Raw genomic sequence first — 18,225 nt, 5'->3', positions numbered from 1 at the left:
AATACCTCCTGAATCTTACAGATTTATCAAATTCTACCTGTATCACTTCCCCCTACCATAGCTGCTGGGAAGCAAGGATACCCTTACACATAGTTACTGCCTCCTTTTTTCCATGGCACTCAGCACACTGCTTTACATAAAGCAGATATTTAATAAAATGTCTAGTAGTTATCTTACAGCTCTATGGCTTACAGCAGCCTTTCAACATAAAACAATGTTTCATCTTAGAACAGTATTTCTCAATTGGGGATGATTTAGCTTGGAGGAAGTTACTGCTGGTGTCTAGTGGGTAGAGGCCAGAGAGGTTGTTAAACATCCTAAAATGCACAGGACAGCCCCCTCCCCTGCCATCATCACATGTCATTTGTGTTAAGGTTGGGAAAACCTGACACAGAATGACTCAGATGAACACAGAAATATTGCTGTAAATTTGCAGAGGGAAGAAATTAATGTGGTTTACTCAAAGTAACCCAGCTTGCAATAGAATCAAGATTTGAACTCTGGTGGCAGGCTGTCAGAATGTGACAACAGAAATGGAGAATAGAAAAACAGAACAAGGATGGAAATTTGTGCCTCTGTTTGGCATGAACTTGTGTAAAAATATCCAGAGGTCAGAGATTAACATTCACTAATATAAAGTGTATCTTACCTTTTGTCAAATAAATAGCCTGATTATGAAAGAGTCCAGAAGTCACTTAAATGGTGGCAGAAAAAACTTAACCACACATCAAGCTTATCACATGTATATACTGAAAAACCAAGTTCTACTCCCCCAAAAGACTTTTTGTGTAGCTATTCAAAACAAATACCTGAAGTGACAACTAATCCATGTGCCGATGAGCAGAGAATACAAATGACTGAAATAACAGTTTCAAATGAAAATTACTCTTTAGGAGAAAGAAAAGAGGAAGGTACAGCAACTTGAGGAGTGGAAATGTTGAATTTAGCCCGAAATTGGCAGGGATGTGTGTGTCCCTAGCCACACCTGCAGACTGTTATTTTGTCTTAGTTACTCCAGTTGGCCTGCAGTAGCCTCTCTCCATTCAAAGTAGAGGAGGAACAGCAGCAAATGTTAAAAGGGGAAGAGCAGAAGTCGAATCATTTGCCCTTGAAACCTAGGGGGCTTCTGCTTCTTCTTTTTTTTTTTTTGAAACAGAGTCTTACTCTGTCACCCAGGCTGGCGTGCAGTGATGTGATCTCAGCTCATTGCAACCTCTGCCTCCTGCGTTCAAGCCATTCTTGTGCCTCAGCCTCAGCTGGAATTACAGATGTGCACCGCCATGATCGGCTAATTTTTCTATTTTTTGTAGAGACAAGGTTTCACCATGTGGGCTGGGCTGGTCTCAAACTCCTGACCTCAGGGGATCCACCCGCCTTGGCCTCCCAAAGTGCTGGGATTACGGGCTTGAGCCACCATGCCCAGCCCTGCTTGCTTTTTCAGTGACCGTCAGGCAGGTCCCTCAGTTTCTAAGATCTAGAAAGTGTGAATAATAATTTCTAACTCGTAGAGTTATGGAAAATAATAACAATCAGTAACTTTATATATAAAACCTTATTAAAAAGTCTTACTATACATGCCAGTGACTATGTCAAATGCTTTATCTCATCTGACTCTCATATCAACACTGTGAGGTGGCCACCATGTTCAGATGAGAAAAGGACACAGTTGATAAGCTGAGAAAGGCCATTTCAAGTTCAAATGAAGGCAATTGTATTCTAGAGCTGGGGTTCATAACCACTTTGCTGCCTAGCTTTCCCAGTTCAAAGTGCTAATTATTGCTTTGTAAATTTGGAGCCAAAGGAAATCCTGGGGTTCACAGGGAATCATTTCCTCGTGGCCAGAGCTAAACACAGATGGAACAGATTGTCTTCTGCAGTAAGACACTCCCCATCATTGTAGCGGGAAGAGGCTGAGTGACCACTTGGAGACGTTGGAGACGAAGATGAGCTGGAGAGGGTGGTGAGCTCTACTTCTCTAAGGTTCATTCTAATCTCGCAATTTTATAATTCTTTGTCTGAACTCTAGATTTTCTAATAACCTCTCTCTGGAATCTGATGGTTATTTATTTTCCGAGGCAATTCCTACTCCTTTCTCTGGTCTTTCTTCCACTTCTTTATTTTCTCATGATCCTAGCATGCTATAATGGAAAGAACCAGGGCTGTGAAATATAAAAGCCCTGGATGTGAATGTTCAATCTCCCTTACAATAGTTAATTGATACTTGACAAGGTACTAAGACTTCCTCTCATGAGGATTTCCTCATCTATAAAATAAGAAGTAACATCAAATGAGAAAAAACCAGATTAAAGTACACTGCCTGCTCTACAGCAGAAGTACGATTAGTCTCCTTCATTTGCAAACCTACTACATACCATACTCTATCTGCTTTAATGTCCTATACCTGTAGAGATCTTAGGTACACTAAAAATAAGCACAGTCCAAAATATCTATGATCTAAAAGGCATTTTACCTGCCACATAGATATCAGCAAAAGGAAAATGAACTCTCCACTACAAGGACCAGAACCATTACCAAATCCAGTGGACTTTGACGCTCTAAATCCCAATGTACTCACAGTCATATTAAGCCCATAGATATTCCCCTCATTACAATCTCCAGGAATAACAATTATACGTGCCTTGAACTTTCAAGGACCCACAGCACTACAATATGCAACATCTTACTTAAATCATACCACAATCTTGCAAGAGATTTACAGGAGCACTCGGCATGGTCTGCATGTATCTGAATCTTTGTCCCAGTGAGCCAGTCTCTCTGGCAATTTCTGGTTTTAGCAATTTAAAAATTGTGCAAACCTGGATAATGACCACCAGAAAAACAAAATAACAAGACAGAAATGAACTTAATCAGAAAAAATGATTTATTAGAAAGACATTAGAAACACAACAAGAGGCAGAAACTTAGTGGTTAGGTAGTTGAGAACATCGCCCAGGAGATCAAGTCACCTAAAGAGCCTTGCTGAAAGGCGACTGTGAATACCTGGCTGTCACTGGACTCTCTTTTTTTCTCCATAACCTTAAAATTATTGGCTGTCCCATTTCTATTGCTGCCTAATGCTCAAAGTCCCAGGTAATAGTCTTTAACGGCCTAGTGTATGTAACATACATACTGACCCAGCTGCCATAGCAGGAGACAGGATCACTTGCCTTCCCCTGTAGCTCCCACCAGCTCCTAGAGCCGAAAGGGTGCAACGATGCAAGTCAGCTGAAACAGCAATAAGTGTCCGAAACTTCACTGAATCTTCATCTTAATGCTGTTGAAGCAATTCTACTTTACCTCCCCATTCCTTTTTTGTGACAAGAGAAGATACTGATTTGCTCAGGTTCACGCAACTGGTCACGTACCAGCACTGAGAATCCACCCCAGGCTCCTGATTCTTGACTCCCATTAAAATTTTCCTTAAAAAGCAGTTTTAACTAGTACTCTAAGTCACCCTAAATATTGGTTTTATATGAATGCTATAATCTCTCTTCAGTATTCTATCATAAATGTGAAATGTATGTATGTGGGACATGTTCTATCTGGGTTGCCAGTTTTTCAGCATCTAAAAAATATGTTTTTCTGAAAGGTATTATTTTCTTCCTAATCCTAAACTGGAAAATCTTAACAGTAATCATGCAAGACAAAATACATCTAAGAGTATTCATTTGAGAATCATTTTCTCTGCTATGTCTTAGATAAATCTCTCCTATTATTAATAAACTGAGAAGGGATGCAAATGTCACAATATTAAAATAGGTATCTAGATTAGGTTTTGAAAAATATCACAAAATCCACCTCACAGTCTTAATTTTGCATTTATATATAATGTTGTAGTGTTTTCCTTCTATCCTTGGAGATTTAACAAAACTCTACTTTAAAAAGCACCCTAGGGCTGATTTCATGGTCAAAGAAAAATAAAGACTTATAAAATTACTGAATAACTTGAGCGTTTTACCCTAAGATCCTTTTCCTTCCTACTGTTTTTTTAAGCCAAGAAAGACAAATGAACTATAAAGCTGTTCATCTTTAGTTGATTCAAATACACCTTTTTAATAACAAGTGGCTGAAGCCAAAGAAAGGATTAAAGATGGTGCTCTTTCATCAATTCCTTATTACGGCCTGGGATTTACTTTGCAATTAGTCCCTCCTGGGCAGAGCTGAAGCCCAGTGAACTTGTTATTACCAAGTCTGGAGATCTCTACAAAATGAAAACCCCGCACTTGCTACAAGGGGCGGGTACCACAGGCATGAAAGGTGCCAAGGTAGAGGGAGTTATAGGGCCTTTTGCTAATGACAGTTCAAAGAGATGAGCAGCCCCAACCCTCAGAAATAAAAGCAGAGAGGATTTTTCATCCATACTCACAGTTAGGAACAAGGTAACAGACAGAAAGAGTATGAACTTCATTAAATTTTCAGTCCTGTTGCCCTATTGCTTTTTCTCTTATAATTAGCAATAAAAGCCTTAAAGGGGAAAAAAAAAATTCCCTTTGTGCTTGTCTTCTGGGCAGCTAAGATGAGGGGAGTAGCAGCCAATCACAGAAAGAGGAGAATCCTGGGGTGGGGAATGGCAGGAGACACCAAAGAAAAGAAAATGCCTGGGAGCCCTGGGTCTTTTTCAAGGATAAAAAGATGAACTAGGGAGGCAACTTATCCAGACTGCAGAAGTTGTCTTGGGCTTCAGAGTAATAAACAGCCTGCGGCGGTAAACCAGTGTCAGACCTGGGAGTGTCTTAACAGAAGACTGAGTATGGTTCTCTAAATGCGGTACATCTCTATCTTCCTTAGCCCTCTTACTCTCAGGCTTAGTGAGAGAACAACTTAGGGACTGAGGAGGAACATATCTAAGGGTAGCAGGTGTTTAACATCAATCACTGAAAGAAGTTTTCCAGGACAGACCCAACTCATATGTGCTTTGCCTGGCAGGTCTGTTTCATGTAAGGTAGGCATGATTATCCCCATTTTACACATGAGGAAATTGAGGTTTAGACAGATATATTTGTGAATCCAAGGTCACACACACAAAAAAAGACCATATGCTCTCATAGCCTCTGCTAAATCCAGTGCTATTTCTTCCACCAGAAGCTCTCACCCACCTTCACACTAGCATTTGTGTAGTGCTTTACACTTAATTCAAGAACACCTCTCCAGGCATTCTCATGTAATTCCTATAAAAGCACATCAGGAAGGTGATATGGTTTGGATTTGTGTCCCCGCCCAAATCTCATGTAGAACTGTAAATCTCAATGTTGGAAGAGGGAGGGGCCTGGTGGGAAGTGATTGGATCATGGGGGTGGATTTCCCCCTTGCTGTTCTCATGATAATGACTGAGTTCTCACAAATTCTTGTTGTTTAAAAGCATGTAGCACCTCCCCCTTCTCTCTCTTGTCCTCCTGCTCTGGCCATGTGAAGACGTACCTGCTTTGCCCCTCGCCTTCCACCATGGTTTTAAGTTTCCTGAGACCTCCTCAGCCATGTTTTCTGTACAGCCCATGAAACCCTGAGCCAATTAAACTACTTTTCTTTATAAATTACCCAGTGTCAGATATTTCTTTACAGCAGTGTGAGAATGGACTAATACAGGAGATGAGATACATTCATTTTTCTACTTTAAGATTTAAAGATGAGGACATAGAGGCCCCAACTTTAAATTATTTGCCCAGGCAACATACTGGTGGTTTGAACTCAAGTCTTCTGACCCCTAAAGGTGTATTTTTTCTGCTAAATATCACATTTTTGACAAATCAAAAAGAAGCTATTTTCTGTCTGGAGCTGAATTTCCATTCTCACTCTCAGCTCCTGAAAGCTTATTCTTACTTTTGAGTTTCCACATTCTCTATCTCCTGGACTGTCTGCGGATTCCTACTCCAATTCTCCCATTTTCCTGCCCCTGCTTCTTCCGCAGAGGCTTTAGAGCCCATGCTCCACATCTACCTATGCAAGACGTTTTTCCACCCCAGAAAGTAAGATAACAACAACATCAATGAAAGTAAAAACATCACCTTTCATCTCAACATTAACCAGGCAGCTCACTAGCTCAACTCAATTGGCATATGCTGTGGTCTCAACTGTGGCCTCGAACTCAAGGACAAAGCAAAGATGGGTAGGGCAGTCCCTGACCCCACAGAATGTATAACATAGTGGGCCAGGCAGAAGTGATACAACTAACTATAATGCAAGACTCCAGTAAGTAGTACCATCGAGGCACGAAAAGTAGAGTAAAAGGAACCCTTTCTAGCTGGGAGAAATGAGGGGAGGTTCTGTGGAGGTAGCTATGATCCTAAAGTCAGTGTCCTGGTCCTATCCTAACACATCAAGAACAACCTTCAAAGCATGATGTGTGAAATACATACTAATTTACAAGTCATGAACTTCCAAGGCCTTTTTCCTTGGGACCTCAAAATATTCACATCTCACAAGAGATGACAGAGTTTACTATTAATCTCATTTTATAGGTAAGTTGAAATTCTTACCTAACAAGTCACAAAAAGAACTGAAAAGCAAATTCAGCTCCTATCTACCAAAGGTTTTCAATGACTTTACAACTACAGGTTCCTAACTGTTCCAAAAAAACATGCTCTAATGGGGGAGCTACTTGAACAAAGAACAGGCAATTTGATTTATTATACAGAAAAACGCAGTGAAAATACCAAACAGCTTTAACCGTATTTAAAACAATTTTCTAGGTACTCTTTGAACATCTTCTCTAAACTATCACCGTGAGTACTGGGCAAGAACAAAACCATGACACAAGATACACCAGATACCTTTCATAAGAGTAACCTCCTCTGAATCTTTCTTGACACATTCACTTCACTCCAACTAGGAAAAAAAACCACGCACTTTCTCTCAGTATACCCACTACAACCTGCCTGATTTTGACTCCTAGCTCTGCTGTCATGAGCATGTAGCTCTGACTCATTTAATCTCTGTCCCTCCATAACCCTCCTCTGCATTAAAATAACAGTACTTACCTCATTGGTGGTTGGGAAGATCAAACAAAGTAATACACATAAACTGTTTGGAACACTGCCAGACACCTAGAGAGCATTAATAGGTCGTCGTTGGGTGTGGTGGTGAGGATTACACAAGCTAATGCAGGAAGAAGTATTTAGCACTTAGCAAGTGCTCAACCAATGATGGTTCTATCACCTGTCTGCATCCCTGAAGAACTTTGGCCTCTCTGAATTTTTTATTTCTAGAGCCCAGCAAAACGCCAAGCACAGCGGCAGTGCTTATTAAAAGTTCAATGAATGTGTGGCAGGTGTAAGTCCAGTCTGACACGTGAAGTCCATCGGCAGCTCCTGGTCAGCCTTGCTCGCACCTGGCATTTAAGAAGGCGTGCAGACTGCAATGACAGGGCAGTGCCTCCACACACCATCGGATTGTGCGTGGGGCTACCATTTCAACCTTGGTTGAAAAGAACAAAATGCAGGCAGGTAGAAGTGGAAGGGATGTGGAGGTGGCGACCCGGGGTTTGCAGGGCAAGAGGAGCTGAAGGGGCAGGCAAGGTGTCGGCGTGGAAGACAAAGGGAAGAACGGCGAGGGGAGAGACAAGCGGGCGGCCAGGGACGAAGAGGAGGACCCGGTGGGGCGGGGCCAGGCGCGAGGCGGGGGAACAAAGAGCCGCCTCGCGGGCCGCGGGGTCCTGGAGGCCGGCAGGAGGGTCAGGGAGAAGGCTGGCCCGGGAGGAAGGGCGCCGGGAAGACGGGGCGGGGCGCGGCCAAGAGCGGGAGGGGCGGCGGGGTCCAGGGGGGAAGGTTGGGCGTGGATGGGGTGCGCCCAGGGAGGGGGAAGGGGTGAGGGTGTCAGGGTTCGCCCAGAGAGAAGGAGGATCGGCGGGGTAGGGTAGGGTGGGCCCAGGAAAGGGGAGAAGTGGCGGGGTGGGGTGTGCCCCAGAGGAGGGGGCGGGGCGCGGCCCGGGGGCGGGGAGGTCCGGTCTGGCTACAGCGATTTTATGCACCTAATCAGGCCCCTGAGCTGAGCGCCTTCGCCGAGCCGCTCTCCGAGGCCCAGGAAAGCCCGCAGCCTCCAAGGGTACAGCAGGAGGAATGTCCCCTCCTCTCCCCTCCCTTCCAGACCTCGCAGCATAGTCATAGTTGCAAGATGAGCAATAAGGAGACAGCCACCCTGACAGTAATGCCTGTGGCTCCCGGGGCTGAGCAGGTACCAGTACGGGGGCTCCCCAGTGGCTCTTGACTGCCCTGTGTATCTTGTTCCTTTCCATCTGCACTGGGGCTGGTGGCCTTGGGAAAACAAAAGCAGTTCCTGCACGGTCATCCAGAGCTTAAAACTGGGTGGTGGTTTTAATAAAAAGTTACCTCTAGTTTCACACCAAGTGAGATGCCAGTTTAGAAGAAATCTGAACTACATTCAGAAAAGAAATGTTCTTCTGGGTGAGGAAGAAAAAAAGTTCTTTCCAGAAAAAAGTTTGGAAATCTTGGCTTCAAAGACTGCTGTTATCAATATCAAAATATCAATTCATGGAAATGAAACTATAAAAATAAACTATCACCATTTCTTGAACAGCCACTCTGTGCTCCTGGTGTACATCCTCGCACCTTGTCTTCACAATCCATTCAAACATCTGATCAGTGTCTCAATCAGATAGGCATAGCGCTACACTGCGGGCTTTGTAAAACGGTTGGAGAGAGGTCCCAGGCCTCACAGAACTTGCCATCCACCTCAAAGTAGGTACAATTTGCAAAGGAGGGGATTTACAACGGGTACGTTGCCCATGAGTATCTCCAGGTCAGTATATCTTTCCATTATACCATAGTGGAAGATATATTTATTTATATCTTCCTAAATATAGTAGAATTTCAGTCTTAACATCTGTTTCTACTCCCTTGCTTAGGAAAGCAAAATGAAACCAAGCAGAGGTACCTATATACAAAATGAAAGAATTAAACCCAACAGGTAAATCCAACTAATGGAAAACTGACGATAGAATTCTGGTACACCCAAAAGAGAAAGGTCGAGACTTGCTAGAAAAGTCATTAAGTCAAAGACCGTGTTCCTCAAGAAACAGTTCTAATGTATGCCATTAAGTTCCAGTGATTAAATGTGTCACATTTAAGTAAAAAAGTGTCTTCTCCTTTTAAGACATTTTCAGCAGCTGGGTGCGATGGCTCACGCCTGTAATCCCAGCACTTTGGGAAGACAAGGCAGGTGGGATGGTTTGAGCTCAGGAGTTTGAGATCAGCCTGGGCAGCATGGCAAAACCCCATGTCTACAAAAAAAATACAAAAATTAGCCAGGCATGGTAGCACACACCAGTAGTCCTAGCTACTTGGGAGTCTGAGGTGGGAGGATCGCTAGAGCCCAGGAGGTGGGGGTTACAGTGAGCTATGATTGCACCACTGCACTCCAGCCTTGGTGACAGAGACCCTGCCTCAAAAAAATAAAAATATTTTCACCTTTGCACGTGTATCTCCATTGTGCCCATCAGGGTTACCTTTATGTTAGAAGAGGTCAGTGCTTGTCCTACATTTCCAAAGTAGGCAGAACAACAAGAGCTATTATATAAGGACTATCCCCAACCTCTTCACTTACAAAAGAAAGGGAAACAGCGTCACAGGCTAGCAAGGCCTGGAATTGAGCCCAAAACAATGATCTCCCCAATAGTATACTGGAAGTTTTACCCATTAGTCTAACAAACCCCTGGCTTATTCACATTTAATTCTCTAAAGAAGCTCTACAAAATATAAACAATTGGAACCTACATTTATGTATGTATGGGGGGACTCATCAGTAAAAACACTTCTAACTGTATGCCTCAAATTGTTTAACATGAGTTAAACAAAACTTTTTCATCCTTCTAACAAAACTCTTCAGGTCTACCCACCATGCTACACAGTGACACATCTGAAAATGTTGACTGAAAAAGTAATCTAGCAAGTACTCTCTTTATTCACATGTAAGAATTCATCTTAAAAATATGAAATCATACTTTGTATGAACAAAGATGATACAAAGGCATCACTTAGTATCTTGGCTCTGGAAATTTTTGGAGGTGTTTTTTTTTTGTTTTTTTTTTTGTTGTTTTTTTTTTTTTTTGCTTTTCCACATAAATATATTCTGTATTTTCTCTAAAGTAAACCAGTGCTTTGACAGATTTTAGACTTTTCCCCTTCACTAAAGGCATTATTCAATTTCAATGTCCTTGGAGTGTTTTATCTGGGGATTAGACAACTGTACCAAAACACAGCTGTTCCAGTTTTTTCTCCTTTATTTTTCACATTAAAAAACTCCCACTATCAGGCAGTCCAATTAGTTACTCACTATCAAAAGCCGGCTTTGGTCTTTCATCTTCTGGAAAACTGGATCCAAGTGACAGGGTGTCATGGAAACTGTATCTTGGGTCATTTCCTGTTTCAATTGTTTAACCACAAAAAAAAGTTCGGCTCTATCAGATGGAAATTAATGAATACTTGCTGTTGCCTTTTGAAGAGCATGCAACTAAATAAAAAAAGTAATTATCCATTTTGACCAAGTTTTTCCAGCCACACCAGGGAATACAGGGAGATCAATGCACCCAAAATAGGAAAAGAAAAATACTTTGATGCAATGAACCAAAGCTTCTTTTCCGTTCAGTTTCCATAATTCAGTGGTCAGTTTTAAGGCTGCCACTTGGGTTTGGGAAATGTAACTACAGCTTAAGTGGTTTTAATTGCAGTTAACTTTATTCATACTCTTCTACTTACCACAAATTTTCAACCACTGCTCACCTACTTCACCTAAATTTTGACATTAATTAGACAGAGTTGGTATTTTCCTTTTTAACCTGAAATTCCCCCAGCATAAGAGAATGTGCAATAGAAACAAAAATTGTAATCTAAAAATATTTTATGCTGCACCTATTATCTGAAAACAACACACATGCATATGCGCGCACACACACACACATGCATGCACACACACATACACACACACACACACACACACAGAAGGACAAGTAGAGTTTAAAGCCTACAAGCAATACCAGGCAGGCACATGTGTTTTTTAGGAAATGAAGTCCTGGCTGGAATTCAGTAATAATGAGCCCCTTAGTGATCTAATGTACACCAGTGTACATTATGGATGGAAACAAGAGTGCCAGACAGGACAATGGGGAACTCAAACAGTGTTTAATATGTTTCAGCTCTGTCTAAATAACTGTTGGCAAAAAATGTGGAAGCAATACAACAAATCAATTTTAGGGCTCAGGAGGATTTGCTCAAATAAGACAGCTATGAAGTGTACATTACAGGAGAAGTTCACAGCTCCATTGTGGGAAAGGCATCTACTTCCAATATTTTCTGTCCTGTTTAAGTTGTTGTATGTCTTCTCTATTCAAAACAAGGAAAAATCTCTGTTGCTTCTTTTCCTTAGCCTTTGAAAACAACAACTTGGAAAACATCCAAAAACAATTAACCTTAAATATTATGTAAAGTAAAGCTAAGTCTTCTATCATATCCAACTTGCTGTTGGGGAATTTTTTTTTTAAATTGTACTTTAAGTTCTAGGGTACATGTGCACAACGTGCAGGTTTGTTACATATGTATACATGTGCCATGTTGGTGTGCTGCACCCATTAACTCGTCATTTACATTAGGTATATCTCCTAATGCTATCCCTCCCCCCTCCCCCAACCTCACAGGGAATGTCACACACGGGGCCTGTTGGGGAATTTCTATCGAGAAGAAAGTGAAGGGGGAAAAAAGAACACCTTTCAGTAATGACACCTGAGTTCTAGACCTTTCACCTATCATTTAGTTACTCTGTTTATTTAATAGGTGCCAGCAAAGAGGCATCTAGGCCAGGCTTAAATCTACACATAAGCCCCTAAAAGATCAACTGTGTTGTATTCAAAGTGAGATGGAGCTGATGATTTTCAAGTGGAAGTCACTTCCATTTCTTTTTCATCAGCCTTGGAAGAAAGTGGAATAGCCATCCTTCTACACCTTGCAGGGAGAAAGTCCCTAATTTGGGAGAAAGGTACTGGTAAGTACTATTTCCAGGTGTTTGTATTACACTTACTATGGTTTGGTATTCTTGTGCACAAATACACCAGAAGTCGAAGTAATTTCACCAGAAGCAGTCTTTGCCAGAAGTAGATGTAATTTCTAGAAACTGTTCAGATAGTATTTTCTTACAGAAAAAGTAGTTGAACTATGAAATTAACTGCTGAAGGCATCAACACAAAAAGGCATAAATCAGTTCAAAGAGGTGAACGTAGACTAAAATAAATCCAAGAATACAGCTGCCAATCTGACTGGAAGGCCTCTGGTCATGATGAGTGAAGTTGGTTTTATCCCAAGAGAAACGATACATAAAATAAAGATAGAGCTGGTAGAGCGAGAGGTTGTGAACTCCAAGAGAGGCAAGAAATACAGTCAGTGCATCAAAATCACTTTATTATTCTGGCTATAACTATTTTTCTTTTCACTTATTTCCTAGAAAATATAATGGTAGTAAGTTTGTTGCACTTTCCTCTTAATTTCTTCTTTATTTATTAAAATGCAGGAGGAAGGAATAGAGAATCTTTATTTGCAAGAAGTAGCTTAATTATATAAGAATTATAATAAACTCTTACTATCTGCATAGCAATAAGTTAAAATAGGTTAATTTTTTTTTCTCTCTCTCTCTCTCTCTTTTTTTTTTTTTTTTGAGACAGAGTCTCCCTCTGTCACCCAGCTGGAGTGCAATGGCGTAATCCCGGCTCACTGCGACCTCCGCCTCATAGATTCAAGCAATTCTCCTGCCTCAGCCTCCCAAGTAGCTGGGATTATAGGCACTCGCCACCAGGCACAGCTACTTTTTTGTATTTTTAGTAGAGACGGGGTTTCACCATGTTGGCCAAGCTGGTCTCGAACTCCTGACCTCAGGTGATCCACCCGTTTTGGACTCTCAAAGTGCTGGGATTACAGGCGTGAGCCACAGCGCCCGGCCTCTTTTTTTCTTTTTTTTCTCTTTTTTAAGAGACAAGGTCTTGCTGTGTTGCCCAAACTGGTCTCAAACTCTTGGCTTTAAGGGATCCTCCCGCCTTGACTTCTCGAAGTGCTGGGATTACAGACATGAGCCACTGAGCCTGGCCGCAATAGGTTAATTCTTATAATTTGTGTATGAACTTCAATACTGGATTTTATGAAAGTTCTATTCTGGGTTTCATTTGTTTTGTTTGCAAGCCCAATCAAGGATACTACTTAGAACAAAGATATTTATTAGGCATGTAAGAAATGGGAAAGTTCTTCAAAGATTATAAAAAGGTATTCTTTTTTTGCAACACCAAAAACTTCATTCCCAACAGGCACATATGTTGAAGACACAAGGCCAAACACTACTGGCCAATGAAAAGCATACCACTGTGAAACAGATATGTGTACGCTGCCTACTGGAATTCTCAAGTGCTCTCCCATAGACTGCAGCCCTCTTGCAGGTAGGTGGAGTCATGTGACCAGTCATGGCCAATGGGTTGATCAGAAGTAACCTGTGTCATTACCCAGCCAAAGCCTACACGAATGAGGGTGAGCTCTTCATGCCTCTTTTGCCCTCTTGATACAAAGCTGAAAGTCACAGTTTGAGATGTTAACATCTCAAGATAGAAAAAGGCCACATCAATTCTTAGAAGACGTATTAAACAGAAAGATGTGTAGAATCACTGAGATAATAAGGATTCGTTTGTTACCACAGCCTATCCTCAGCCAGGTGTTCTTAGCTTCTTCTGTTTCACACGGCTCAGGGACAGGGCAGTGAAGTATGAGAATCTCCAAGAATCATATGTTTAAATGCATAAAACACACAAGATTGTAAAGAACACCCGCTATAATTTTTAAAAGCTGTAACATAGTAATATGTGCTTCTTTATTAATATATTAACAACATCTCTAACGATGGGTATAACAACTACTGTAATTTCAAAGTAGTGAAGATTATGCCATTTCAAGTTATCTGTAGAAATCTACAATTATATATGAAATATTTGTTTCTGTGATAAAGTTCTCCATGTGCTGCTAATACCGTTAGGATCTGTTGTCTACAATGTCATGGAAAGAAATGATTGATTTTAGTTAGAGGTTTGTATTGTAATTTTTTTCCTCATCAAGTTCCTGGACTCCTTGAATTCTGTGGAGCCCAGAATAAGAACCTCTGAGTTTTACCATCTCCTAATACAATCATACTCTAACTTATCAGGCAAAAGTTCTACTGAGCTCCCTAGGGTTGCATGTTTTGCAATGTGTGTGGCAGATTCCATTCTGGCCTGTCTTCTGCCACTGAGTTTCAGTCACTGATTCTGTGTACCTGCAAACAGTTTTGAATATGACTGCAATGAACTAAGGAAGAATATTGTTCCAGTTGCTAGAATCCAATTTTATGGAGGCTTAGGTGCCTTTAAGGCAATGGTCAAGAAAACTGATAAGAATCAGCCCATAAGGGGCTGGTCAAGTCCTCTAACATGATAAACATCATCCAGTCTGGTAAAAACAACCAACAGTTGTACAAAATGCTGCTGGTAAAACACTGTGTCCAGAGGCTTGTCATGACTTCAAGAAACATCAAGATACCTGGAGATTGCTGATACAAGATGCTGGAGCTGCTGTATCAGAATGCTGTCCAGTTCGCAGCTGGTCAGCACTACTTCAAGAATGTATACCCCAAACTAACAGGGAAATCAGTTCTATTTAATAAATCTAGGAAAGCTGGCTACAGCAAGGCTGAAATAATTCATACTTTAGATGTTTCTCCATTCTGCAAGTTGCAAAGAGAGAAATGATCAATGTACTTTAAGCACACGATTATTGCACTTTCTTTCTGGTTATTTCTCCAGGGGAAACCGCCAAATTAGCCCAGCAAGGTAGCAGACAGCAAGAATAGGAGACAGAGTAGACAACTGAGTTGCAGATGTCAGTCCTGATAGGGAGACAAGAGATCAGAATATCAAGAAGTATTTGAAATTAAGACTCTGCATGCAAAACTTGAAAACCAAGAAGTTGGGGCCTGAGACTCAATCTTGTTTCACGTTTCAAATACTGAGATGCTATAGTGTGGTAGAAGTGCCACTGGATCAAGGAAACTGAGCTTTTCATCTAGGCCCCATCACCAGTTATTTCAGCAAACATAGGCAAGAAGCCACATTGCTCTGAGCTTCAGATTCCCCGTCTATAAGGAAATTAGCCTTGAAGGCACCTCCCCACACAAAAGTAAAGATTCAGTAAACTTTAAAAATCTTAGAAATAACGATGATACAAGGAATATAATCCAATACAGTTTCAAACTAAATGTTTTAGAAAACAGAGTATTTCAGTTTTGAATAGTGAAAAAATAAAGAAGAGAAATAAGTAGTTCTCATGTGCTGAACCAGGCACTGTATTTGGTACTGTACATGAGTGATTTTACAAGTTGCATGAGTTAGCATCTATACGCTGTTGTGAGTCCCCTGCGCCTTCTCTCTGGTAGCTCTCTCCGAGCTTTGGTGAACCTCTTGCTTAATTGTCTGTTAGCTCCATGAAGATACGTCACACTGTTTTGTTTTGGGGACAGAGTCTTGCTCTGTCACCCAGACTGGAGTACAGTGGCACGATCTCAGCTCACTGTAACCTCCGCCTCCTGGGTTCAAGGACTCTCCTGTCTCAGCCTCCTGAGTAGCTGGGATTACAGACAGGCACCACCATGCCCAGCTAATTTTTGGTATTTTTAGCACAGACAGGGTTTTGTCATGTTGGCCAGGCTGGTCTTGAACTCCTGACCTCAGGTTTTCCGCCCACCTCGGCCTCCCAAAGTCCTGGGATTACAGGTATAAGCCACCACACCCAGCCTGCCACAGTTTTGTTTGGGGTATAATACCCCACTGTTGGAAGACTATGGAAAGGTTTTCCCGAGAAAGGAGGAATGCCCAAAGGCCTGTCAAAGGGCTTGGGATCTAGTCTGTGCTCACTCTTGGCCCCTGATAAACTCCCTCTGCCCCTTTTTGATATGCTGATGTGTCCTGTTGTTATTTTGATTATACTGCCCTCAGAGGCTGACTCATTTACCAGGAGAACAAGTCAGGGTTTAATGCCTGCTGATTCCTGGCTCTCTCCGGGGTATTTTTTTTTTTTTTTCCTGAACTATTATGACTCCAAAAAGCCACAGTTCTCATAACCATCACATTAATTTCAACAGGTCTTGAAATCTCCTTATTCTTCCTGGTTAAGGGGCTCCTCCATCCTTCCCTACTTTCCTTGCCAACCATTGCTGGCTATAATTAATTGAAAGTGAAATTTCAAAACTAGGAAGGACCCTCTTGATTTCCCCCAGCCCACAAGCACAGTAAGCAGATGCAGGACCTGCATCCTTTTCTTTATCAACCCTAAAGCCTCCCAAGGCAGGATGGAAGCACAGAGTAGGGACTAAAAAAAATGTTAACCGAGTGAGTGGATAATCAAAGGATGACCACTGCAAATCAAAACCCTGTAGCATCCTTGGCAGAAAGAAAAAAGCTCTGCCTTCATTTTAGTGTTAGAGGCACTATAAAATTACAGACTATGTCTGTTTCTCACTCTCTTTTTACTGCAAAGCTAATAATCAGTAGCCAATGGGCTAATTCCTCTGCATTTTTTGAAGAAAAAGTAAACATGATTTTTTTTTTTAAGGACTAAATTCCCACCCTGCTTTGAAACATAAATCTGAAGACCCCTCGGGTTAAAAATGACAGCTAGACTCCTTTAATCTTGAAAATGTTCTCTCCATGGAAACCTTAAGGACAGGAAACCACTTAGGCAAAGCTTTCTTTTTTCTTTCTTTCTTTCTTTTTTTTTTTTTTTTGTGACAACTTCTAAGGAAAATCTAGGTTTTGAGGAAATTGGGCTTCCATGTGCATGTGTCCTGTAGGAAGGTAGTCCATGTCATGTGACTTCACTGACCCATAAATCGACCCATAAATAAAGCTTTCCCAGTTTGGCTCAGCTGGAAGAGATTTTACTCACTTCACCTCTCTAACAGATTCTTATTCTCAATTCCCAGTGCACCGTCTCTACTATTAAGTTTCATGTTAGGTAGAACACACTCTAGTTTCACCCAAAGGCTGTGAAGTTTGCAAGCTGTAAGTTTCAAGTAGGATAAGAACCTCAAGTGGGATGCCATTGGCTACAAGACTGGAAAAATTTGAGTCAGCTAATAATCCTAGAAAAACTAGACTGGGAAGGTTGTTTAGTAGATTACAGGAGGAAACTAGCACAGAGAGGCTAAGTGATTAGCTCAAGGCTTCATCATCTTTATGGCCAGATGTAGAATAATTTTTCCTGCCTCAAAGATGGCTAGATTTTTCTTGACACTCTAGCATATCTCCTCTTAAATATTCTAAGTTGGCTGAACTTAAATACTACAACTACTACTAGTAACAATAAGCTAAAAAGTAATCAAAATATTTTCAGTAAGACTGAGGTGGGGCAATTTTGCATAATCCCATATCCTTTATAGAACCTTGAGCCTACTACCAGAAGTGAAATACACCACAAATTTCAAAGGATAGGCCTGAATGTAGTTCAAACAAGCACTAAACATACATCAAGTCACTTTCACTACCACCCATGTTCTAGGATGCCCATTGTCTGGGACATGGGCCAGGTTGGCAAACAAATCATTATAAAATGCAAAGGTATTAAGTGCCCTCTTGCCTTTGGCAGTACATTCAAAGCTAGGCAAATGTATTATAATAAAACTAAAATATAGCTACCAAGGTCCCAGCCAACAAAGGAGAAAAGTTCATACACGTTCTTTTTTTCTTTTAATGGATTAGATATTCCAACTTTTGTTGTATTTCTTTGTGAAAGACAAGCTTGGGAAGAAATGGAAAAAGCAGGAGACACAGTCATAGCTTGAAGAAAAAGAAGAAAAAAAAGTAGGCTTAGATGAAGAAATTTGAGGACTTTGGTGCTAGGGCCCTTTGAAAACTCATTATAGCAACTCAGGTTCAAAAAGGGTCAAAAAAAAAAAAAAAAGGTAATTCTCTTAGCTCAGAGTCAAATAAGAAGCACTGTATTGGCTCTCTTTCTGTCCATGTGTATCTATCATTCCATCTCTCTCCCTATCAAGAACTGAGGGCAAAAAGTCCATCTGCCAACTTCAATCCCAGGCAGACAGACCAAGTACATTGGGGACACACCCTTTTGTGTGGCCATTCACACTTGGAAGATAAGGGAGAACTTAGTCTTTCAAGTACATATGAAGAGATGGTAGCCATTTTATTTCAACAGAGAAGGTAAA

At 41.2% G+C, this 18,225-nt stretch overlaps 1 protein-coding gene across 2 annotated transcripts in view; it reads right to left on the bottom strand.

The window, feature by feature from the left end:
* The window catches only part of CACHD1 (cache domain containing 1), a 228,052-nt gene that overhangs the window by 185,397 nt on the left and 24,430 nt on the right, over positions 1-18,225 (bottom strand). Inside the window, exon 1 of one of the 2 annotated variants that reach the window (XM_025358567.1) lies at positions 6,975-7,550. The exons of the other annotated variant lie outside the window; for it this stretch is intronic. The gene's annotated coding sequence lies outside the window, so the exon portion shown is untranslated. Of the gene's footprint in view, positions 1-6,974; positions 7,551-18,225 lie in introns of those variants that run through there. 2 annotated transcript variants of the gene reach the window in all.

Source organism: Theropithecus gelada, chromosome 1, assembly GCF_003255815.1.
Source record: "Theropithecus gelada isolate Dixy chromosome 1, Tgel_1.0, whole genome shotgun sequence".
NCBI lineage: Eukaryota > Metazoa > Chordata > Mammalia > Primates > Cercopithecidae > Theropithecus > Theropithecus gelada.
Note: the sequence above shows the minus strand (reverse complement) of the source record. Positions and strands in the feature narration are given on the sequence as shown.